The sequence below is a fragment of the Lactuca serriola genome, chromosome 1 (genome assembly GCF_051521515.1).
Source record: "Lactuca serriola cultivar US96UC23 chromosome 1, Lser_US96UC23_V15, whole genome shotgun sequence".
NCBI lineage: Eukaryota > Viridiplantae > Streptophyta > Magnoliopsida > Asterales > Asteraceae > Lactuca > Lactuca serriola.
In genome coordinates this window covers 84,709,083-84,719,569 of record NC_136408.1, presented here as the reverse complement: position 1 = coordinate 84,719,569, position 10,487 = coordinate 84,709,083, and positions in this window count along the sequence as shown.

Sequence of the window (10,487 nt, the reverse complement as noted above, 5' to 3'; positions counted from 1 at the left end):
CGTTTTATAGCATCGAGATACCAATGCGTTTTCGTACAATCAATGTATAACCAGCTCATAAGCAACAACTCATATCTCTAGGTTTGAAGAATATAAGATATTATCGTCTCATGATTCACTCGTGATAAAATCCATGAAGTGAATCCAAATGAGCGTGGTTTGAATCCAATACTCAGCCCTTATGAGTACTCATGAATGTTGTAGCAACTATTGCATTGTCTAAAGCACTTTAGACAAATCATACAAGCCAAATTCACGATAGTCTTGATTCATATCTACTTCCAACATATGACCGACTGTGGATGGTTTGAATAACTTGGTCATTCGGGAGAATGACCTAGTTATTCTGGAAGTCAAAACATGCAAAGTGAAACACAAAATAATACTAGTCCTATATGGCCTCAATAATGTGAGCGTAAATAAAACACATTTTATCTAAGCACCATATTGATCACTCATTATTCATGTTTCGATTAATCAACTTAATACTTGAATTGAAACAGTAGTGATGCCATGCTCCAAGCATGCATACTATGTTTCTCTAAACAATAGCTATGCCATACTCCAAGTATGCTCATTATGTTTACATATGGTCATCTCTTTGTGAAATGTATATCAATTGAACATGACCTCAATGATTCTCCTTTCACAATCCCAATCCTTATTGTAAATGTAAGAATACCAAGTTCTTGTCATTTACCATAATCTATGCAATGATCCTCTTGTAATGATATTCACACAAGTCACAAAGACTTGGCAACAAACATTACAAAGTATTCCAATGGAAAGCAATTCCATGGAGATGAAGTCTCAAATTCAAAGTACATTCCTTTGAACATCCTTCTTTGCATTAAGTTCTTTAATCTTACACAGATTCAAAGAATAACTTCCACCTATGGAAACAATTCCATATTCCCATCTTGACCATCACTTTTGAACAAGATTTGCCTCTTTCCAAAATATGTCAATACGATCCTTACTCTATACTTCCAATTGTCCATGAGTAACCAAACTTTGGAAAACCCCAAATTGTTCTCGACAATTGCTTAATCATCTTAGTCATATCCAGTTCTAATCCCTTTTCCCTTCTTAATGCCCTAAGCATTAGGAAAATTTAGAATGGATGAATATTATAACACATGCAATCGATCCTATATCCGAAGCATATGGGATACGATTCATGCTATAAAATGTTTATTTGCCATGTTCTCATAATTCGAACTATGAAGAGGGATGCCGTAATCATAATCGAATTTTGAGAAAGCAACATATATAGAAATTCCTTATGTTGAACCATTCCAACATAACATTCATATATATTCTTGACTAAAGCTGATTAAAATCTCAATCTAAGCTTGTAGAATTGGAATGAAGTATAAATTTCTCTCCCTTAATTATAGTAAAACAACTTTTTCAAAGCGAGTTGAAACTTTTGTTTTCTATAATTAACATTGCTAACTTTCAACATAATCATCATGCTCCTACTAGCATAATGATTATTATCTAACTAGCATAACACTTTATGCTCCCACTAGCTTTGACATGTACCTAGAAATCAGTCAGATTTCTGATACTAGATTGCCTTGATAAGACTTTATCAAATCATACACCTGGAGTCTAAACCTTTCCTTAGATAGCTCACATGTGAGTCTAAACCTTTGCCATTCTCATTAGTTAGTGTGCCGGTTAACCACACACGCTCCACTAACGACATGAGAATGCAAACTTCACACTTGCTATCCACTTAAATCTACTTAGTGAAAGAGTTTCCTCACTATCATTTTCATGAATCGGAGAGAAACCTTATGACACTTAGATTTTGATGGTGTATGTGGTCCTATCCATGTGAATTTGACATAACCATAATCACACGACAAGGTTAATGACAAATCCAAATTCATATGGACTGAACTTGTGCAGTCTTAATTTCTTGCCACCTGGTAGCACAAGGGCCTGCCATTGCTTCCAAGTTGTTATGCAACCAGTTGAGAACTCTCAGAACTCCAATGCAAAACCAACTTTAACTGGAATGGGCACAGAATATGTCAACACGATAGGTTACAAACCTCAAGTCGTGGTCTAGTGATTAACAAATCTCTTGATTAGTTCTTAAATCTATCTTAAGATCCTTTTAAGACTCCCACTGACCTCTTGACATATAAGATTCTCTTTGTCAAGAACCATTCCTTGACAAAAACGAATATTCAAGAGTTAGTGCAGATTCTTATCAAGTTAAACACTTTTCACAATTGGTCTTAGTTGGTCTTTGTTTTATCCAAAACCTCACAACTTACCAATTTCAAATGTACAAGAGTAAGAACACATTTTACTCTACATTTAACAAGTGTTTTAAACCTTTCTTAAGATTATGTCACTCAAGGCTTAATCTTGGAGTATGACTCCAAGATTTAATTTTGGAATGAAGTATAATTTATCTTTTGATCTAACCATTTCAACAATTCACGATTCCTCTCCTTAGCCAAACAAAATGAACTAAGGTGTCCTTAGAGTATCAATTGTGACATGGTTTCATAATCACTGAGATAATCATAAAACAAGATACTCAAGTACTCTCCCATCTCTTCAGATTAGAGAAACTTTTATCTTTCTGCCTTATTTGATTCTTCTTACTCATTATGTCTATCATTGAAACTTCTCCAATGATCCAGAACTATACTTAAACTTGTAAGTATAACCATATTTACTAAACTTTAGTAAATCATAATGAATAATCTTATCAACTTTGTGGTGGACTTGATCAGCGCACACCCAAGTGTATCCGATCCCTTTGTCCTTCACTTGATTCACATATACATGTGAACAAGGAATTAGACTTAATTTCCCAAATATATAAAAAAATTCTCATGATCATACAATACAAGTTGCATGATTCCAAGTTTCTATTCAACTGAAACTTGGGTGATGAGATTCTTTCCTTATTTGGTACATTATGACACTTCCACTAATCAAAGAATCAAATCCATTTACCCATATTGCTTATCAATGGAAACATATAATCAACAATTTTTCACAAATGCCATTATAAGGATACTTAAAATAAATAAAATCAAAACCATTTTTCTTTTATTTTAAAACTTTGCGGAAAAATTTATCCTTACAATCCATATGGAAAACTTGTTGTTATCTATTCCAAAGCAATATATCATAACTCTTAAGTAACAACTCAAAATTCTGATCACCGAACCATGCGATCGAAATCCATCTTCGCGATCAGAATCAGCATGTACTTCTTTTAAGTTTCTTCACTTTTTCTTTGATTCTTAAAACATCAACATGTGACCTCGTCACATTATGCAATAAGAATCTCAAAATAGAAACTTAATAGAGTTAGACAATAGACTTTACCTGAAGTAGAGTCAAACCTATTGACTTTACCATCCTTAAGATGTTCCAGGTAAATTTAGCAGCTTCGCAACCAATGTCTTTCCTTTGGCAACAGAATCATATGGACTCTTTGGAAACGGTACATGGGACTATCACAGACTTAACCTTTCTCTTTACCATTTGGTCAACAGAGTTGACAATGGCCGATCCCTTTCCATTGGGAAGAGAAAGTTTTTCCTGTACCTCCAATGTCACCATTTTCAATGTCCAAATAGGTTTGGAAAGTATATCTTCCAATCCAATTTGCTTTACTAATGCTCCAAATCACTGCTGGTTTAGCATCATCAAGCAAATAGGTAAGATCACTAAGGGTCTTGTCGCGACCTGTCATCAGGGAGTGACTGAAGAACCAAGTCAGCAGCCAGCTACCTCGAGACTTCGACACCCGACTCTCCCGACTTGTCAATATGTGGCTTAATCCCCAAGATCTAAGCACATATAGACTTTGCTTGCCAATAGGGATTGAGTGACTTAGAACTTATCAAGTCTTAAAACTTGTGGGATAGGGAGATTTATTGGAGGAGGTGGATGAAGTGAAGTATGATTTCTAGTCCCACAAATGCCCAACAAAGGGATTGATCTTTCACCTTGATTGCCATTTGGGATATCATCTTCATTAGGAAGCTTGTTCCTAAAGATTTGGGAAGACCATAACTGTCTAAACTAGACATCTATAATGAGAGAAATTCAAGTTAGTTGATTTAAAGTCCTTAATATAACACCCAATATGAAATATTAAGGCTGGGACCCAATAACCTATTTATAACTGGAAGAGGGATGTCGTAATCCAAATTATAAAATAGTTGAAGGTAGGTAAATGACGATTTACCAATTTCCACCATGAAAACGAAATATTTTATTATTAGGTTTTATTGGTTTTGAAACTCGTAGATCTTTTGAGATACATTGAACTTTTCAATGGCATGTTTGAATCTCGATTGTGCCCTCTCAAATTTGTGACTGGGATGCCGAGGATCACAAACAAGGTGTGAATAACCATACAAATTGACTTGGTACCCTTAACAATATTACCTAATCGATGTGCCGGTTAACCACACACGCTCCACCGATCTATAATAAAGTCAAGTTACCCTTTGCCACTCTTACTAGTCCATGTTAGTGTGCCGGTTAACCACACACGCTCCACTAACGACTTGGTAAGGTACAAAGTGTAATTTTATGGGCTAGCACATTTTCACATTTTCCTAAGTAACTAAGATTGGGAATTTATAAGTGTTTAGTTACTTAGTATTTTTCATTATACTTTTAATGAAGGGAGAATTATAGTCCATTCCTACCCGTTCGGCTAACGACCGTCCACCAGTCAAGGAAGCGGTGGGTGAGAGTGGACACCCATTAAACTGCCATTTTATAGGCAGTAACCTTATACCCCCTTATAGACTGGCTTCGTGAATGAGGCCTACTAACGGTAAGATTGACTTCCTCTTATACATATCTATATAATTAAAATTATAATAATAGTATAAGGGTGAAATTTTAAACCTTTTAAAATTTCAATGTTCAATTTGGAATTAAAGTATACATGAGGAGTAACTTTTCAAATTCCAAAACTTGAGGGAAATTTTTGAAACTATTTCAAGACTCTTTAAATCATAACTTATGAGTTTAATGGTTCATTAAAATGAAGACTCTTCATTTTAATGTAACCCCTTATTTTTTTTAAAACACTTTAAAGAAGTGTCTCTTCAACATCCATAACTTGAGGACAAGTTATGGAGTCATTAAACTATTTAATGGAAAAAACTCTTACATTTTATGTAACCTACAAAACTTTTATGAGTTTTTCAGATTCATAAATATGACTTTTCACATAACTTGAAGACAAGTTACAAAAACATATTTTATGAACTTCTTTTAGACTAATATGGATTGAAAACAACTAAAACATAATTTTTTTCATTATCAATCTAAACTAACTCATAAATCAAGGAAACATAAAATTCTTGAAAATTAATAACTTGAGGACAAGTTATGAACTCCATACAATTTTCAACAAGATCATGAATTATATCAACAAACAATTTGCACGCAATTTCTATGATCTAGCAAAACTCATAAGCATGATCATTCATAATCAACAATTTTCAAGAATAACATGAACACATATAAACTTGAAACTTTTATTATAGCATTGAAATTGGTTTAACATAATCATCACCACATTCAAAACAAGTTTTATAGGCCCAAAACAGTCAAAGGTAATGATTCTAGACCAATTCCAGCACCAAAACTCGAAAATATGATGTGTGGGGGTCCAACTCGTCGAGTGCATGAACAAACTCGGCGAGTTGGATGCATTTTGCCTTGGACTCGTCGAGTCCCTTCATGGACTCGGCGAGTCTGCTGGGCAGACAGCACCAAAAGTCGATTTTTAAGCAGTTTAAGCAAGTACAACAAGAAAACAAGCCTAGGCTCTGATACCACTGTTGGGTTTTGAGCAATCTAACACTCCTAAGTGTACATGCAACCCTAAATACCTTGGATCTATGTTTTCTCTATTATACATGCAAATATCAACTTTCCAAGGTATTGTTCTATTCTAGCATACAAAACTTTGAATAACACAAGTTAGAATAACATACCTTTTGTTGGTGCTTGTCTTTATGAAGCTTGAGTGCCTAGTGCCCCAAGTGTGACACCTCAAATGGTTCACACAACACCATAAGCACTTGGAATAACTTAGAGAGAAATTAGAACACTTCAAGAATCGGCTTGCCCTCCATGCATATCATAGTCCCCGATTTTCCCAAGAAAGAGATCATTATATAGTGTGTTACAATTAGGGTAAACCCTAAATGCTTTTATGTGCTAAATGTTATATGTTTTCCATATATGCTATTATTTGTTCGGATCTATGGTCTGTTGCCGACCGGATCTGGAGACCTTATGTGTTTAGGATTCTAAGCGTTTGATACGATATTAGAACTAGCATGTAAACGTTTCGGAGCGTTTAGGAGAGTCATATGTTTATTGTAAATAAAGCTTTCTTATCTTAAATTCTTGCTCAGTACACTGAACGCCTGCTTGGGTATACAAGAGGTCATGGTGAAGACTCGTAGAGAATTGAGTAAATGGAGGAAATGAAAGGCTTATGATAGTGAATGACACCTATCGGAAGATATCGTAAGAGTGGTATCTTGCCTTTAGAATATGTATTATAAAATAACAGTATGTTTAGAGGAGTACGATACGTTTGAAGTACACCTTCGATTGGCAGGATAATGGGACGATTGGCAAAATTCTTGAAGTTTTCTCATCGTCTAGTATTTCCATCACCAATCGAGTTGAAGTAGAGTTGATGATTAAAGATACGCATGGAAGAAGTCCTAGTAGAGTCTAGGAGAATTTTTATGATTAATTGGACACATTAGTATGTGTTAAATTGTTTGGTGATTTTAGGGCTTGGGGACTGCAAGACAATACTTGGGACGAGTATGAGTAGGTGTGAATATTAGTAGAGATCTATACTACTGGAAGCACAGGACTCACGCTTGGATCAGGGAAAGTCACAAGGTTACCAAGAAGCTTATAATTGAGTTCGTTTCATTCAAGTATGTCTTTACCATTGTTTCAATAGTGGCTAAGATGATGATTGATATTCTGACCCTAACGGTCATATCAAATTGAGTCCGACTACGATGACAGGTCATCGAGACACGAACCATCGATCTGTTACAATAGATAAAGGAATGTATTTATCCTAAGAAGAAGAAGGAGTTCACAATAAGGATTTATTTTGTAACTCGAAGGTTATGATTGAAAGTCCAACATAATACGAAGAGCAGATGCAGGATTGAGCATCAAGGTTATTACTTAGGATGGAGAGATAACTTATGGAGTCAGTATACGAATCCTATTTCGTTGATGATTCCGGGACGTAATCATCCTAAGGGGGAGATAATTGTAATGCCCATAGATCTGGGCTAGTCAATTTAGAGATGATAAGCGTCAAAAATGACTTTTTTTGGGAAAGATTATTTAGAAAGAGTAATCTTAAATAAGATTTATTTTATGTTACGAGGTTTCCGAATATATAAAGAACGTCAAAATCCGAATTATAACGAAGAAGTTATGACATGTCGAAGTTTCGCGACAGAATCGACACGGCACAACGTGACGTAAATAGTGAATTTACGTTAGAGCGATATTTATCCAAAAAATCTAAATGAGAATTGAAGATCTCATCGATAGTAGTGCAACGACGGAAAGACGGACGAAAACGGACGTCAGACGAAGGAGTTATGAGTTTATAACGAAGTTTTCCTATCTCGGCCTACTAACAATAATATATAAGTAATATAATTGTAATATATTAAAAATAAAGTCAAAATTAGCCAATGGAGTCTAAACAAGAGTTGTAGAGCATAATATCACCTTCGCATCGATATAAAGAACGTCGAAAACGGAGTTCGTATGCGAAAGTTATGAATTTCTGAAGTTCGGGGCACGAAACCCCAAAAGTGTCAGATACCACGACGTGGCAAGCAGTGCCACGATGTGGTAAGTCTTCTGACACCTCTGGGAGTCCCCCAGACGCAACTTGCGATGACGCATGCAGTGACGACCAAGCCCACGATGTGGAAAAAGGTGCCACGACGTGGCAAGGGCAGATTTTGCCCTATCAATAGATGTGAAGGGCCAGCCGTTTAGGGTTCCTATTTTCTCTTCTCTCTCTCCCGTTTTACCTCGATTTTTGTGAAAGAAATATCCCGAAGCCCCGGTATCAACCCCGAGACCCGAAGCAAGTCCCGAAGCCCCGAAGATCCCGAGAAGAAAAGAGTTTCTGAGCCGAAGCTCTGCCCACGAGAAACCCAGTGTGTGAATATATCCCGGTTTCACCGAAGAATACTACTCTTAGAGCTGTAGTGCTGTCCGATCATCTTCTGATCAAGTGAGTGTATAGTCACTTTCATTTTACACATAGATATGAAGTATTTTATAAAATGTGTGCTATGTGTATATATATTGTTATTTATATGTGTGAGTGTATAGTTACTTTCTTCTAATACATAAATATAAAGTATTAGCTACAAAATACGTGCTATGTGTTATATATTATTTGTCTATTTGAGATGGGCTTGGAATGGATGTTTTATATATGTTTTAAATGAGTTAAACTGTATATGTATTTTGTATCTACAAATATGTTGGGTAGAACATGGGTAGATAGAATAGTTGGTGACGATGTGACTTCGTGCTTGTCGAGTAAACCTTGGTGACTATGGAGTTAGCGCCTATTGTATAAACCTTGGTGACTATGGAGTTAGCACCTATTGTATAGACCTTGGTGACTATGGAGTTAGCGCCTATTGTATAAACCTTGGTGACTATGGAGTTAGCGTCTGTTGTATAAACCTTGGTGACTATGGAGTTAGCGCCTATTGTATAAACCTTGGTGACTATGGAGTTAGCGCCTATGGAGTAAACCTTGGTGGTGATGTGACTTCGTGCCTGTTAAGTGAACCTTGGTAACTATGGAGTTAGCGCCGCTTGAGTAAACCTCGGCGACTATGGAGTTAGCGTCTGATATTTATGGATTTAGTACCTGATAGATAAACTTTGGCAGCAATGGACTTCGTGCCAATTCCTTAGGTCAATCCTTAGGAATGAATGAATGAAGGATAGTTGATTCTTAGGGTAAAACCTTAAGAGTAAAGAAGATAATGGGGATGGGTAATTGGGTTGTTTATTTAATGATTGAATATAATAATTGTATTATTGTGGGTTGAAAACCTTATATGCTCACCAGGCTCCCAAGCCCGACCCACTCAGTTTAATTGTATCACAGGTATGGATATGAAGCTGCTTTGCACTGAGAGATTAAAGGAGATGTAAATCACTAGAGTAAATGAATGTATGTTATGTTTATGCTTATGTGTCTGTATCGGAACATGACATCCCGAGGTTTTATTATTTAATGAAAATACATTCTCTTTGAGAAATGTTTTGATAAGTTTTTATCATATCTTGTTTTGGGAACAAATTCCGTAACCGTTTTCTTTAAATGATTACTCTAATTTTAAAATAAAGCATAAATGAACCGGTCTTTTCTGGCCGTGAAATTTGGGGATGTCACATTTAACTTCATGATTCTAGTAAAATTTAGAATTTTTGGTCCCTTTTTATGGTTTAATGGATATCGTGGAAATAACTTCAGATAAAGCTTGCAACTTTGTCAATCATATGAGTCCCTGGAGTGTTTTATCTTTAGATCTTGTGTTTTAGTGCCAATTAAACATCCCAAAATACAGTCCAAAATTTTCATTTTAAATCATTAGGAAAACCATAAGTCATCAAACATCATAAGTCATGTATCTAAAAATATCATAAACATCTGTCAAAACATATCAGAGTAAAAACATCTCAGGCTAAACAATAGTGTGTGCACTGCAATCATCCCGAGCTCTTCCCCTTGCTACCGGAAGTACCTGAAACCAAAACTGAAAACTGTAAGCACGAAGCTTAGTGAGTCTCCCCAAGCTACTACATACCATATACATAATCACATACACTAGGTCCCCGCCCCTTCCTCGGGCCCCGCCCGACATCAGACAGTGTCCAACATCAGTCCCTGCCTGGCATCGAGCCCGATCGGTATACAAATCTGTTTCTACCAGGCCCCGCCTGTCTCTGTGCCCCTCCCGCTATATGCATACAAAAAATAACATATAATCATGCTATTACATAAGGAATCATATACAACGCTGTATATTGTAGTCTTAAGGCCTCGCCTATCATTAACCCCGCCCCTACTCTGCTAATGGTGAGATATGGAACGCCGTCCACTCTCAGCTAGTGATGAGATATGGGACCCCGCCCACACTCACCTCCCTACCAGGCACATGCAAGTATTAGAAAGACAACAAGTATAACTAAACATGCATTCGTTCCTCGGGTACCACCCGACATTGAACCGCAACTCGGAAACATACATGTAAACATTCCACGGGCTTTCCCCGGTATCGGGCCGAAGTCCGGAGACATATTACATTCATAAATGGGCCAGAATTAGTGCCTTCGACCCGTCCCTACAGGAGATAACTCACCTCCCATAACTGAAT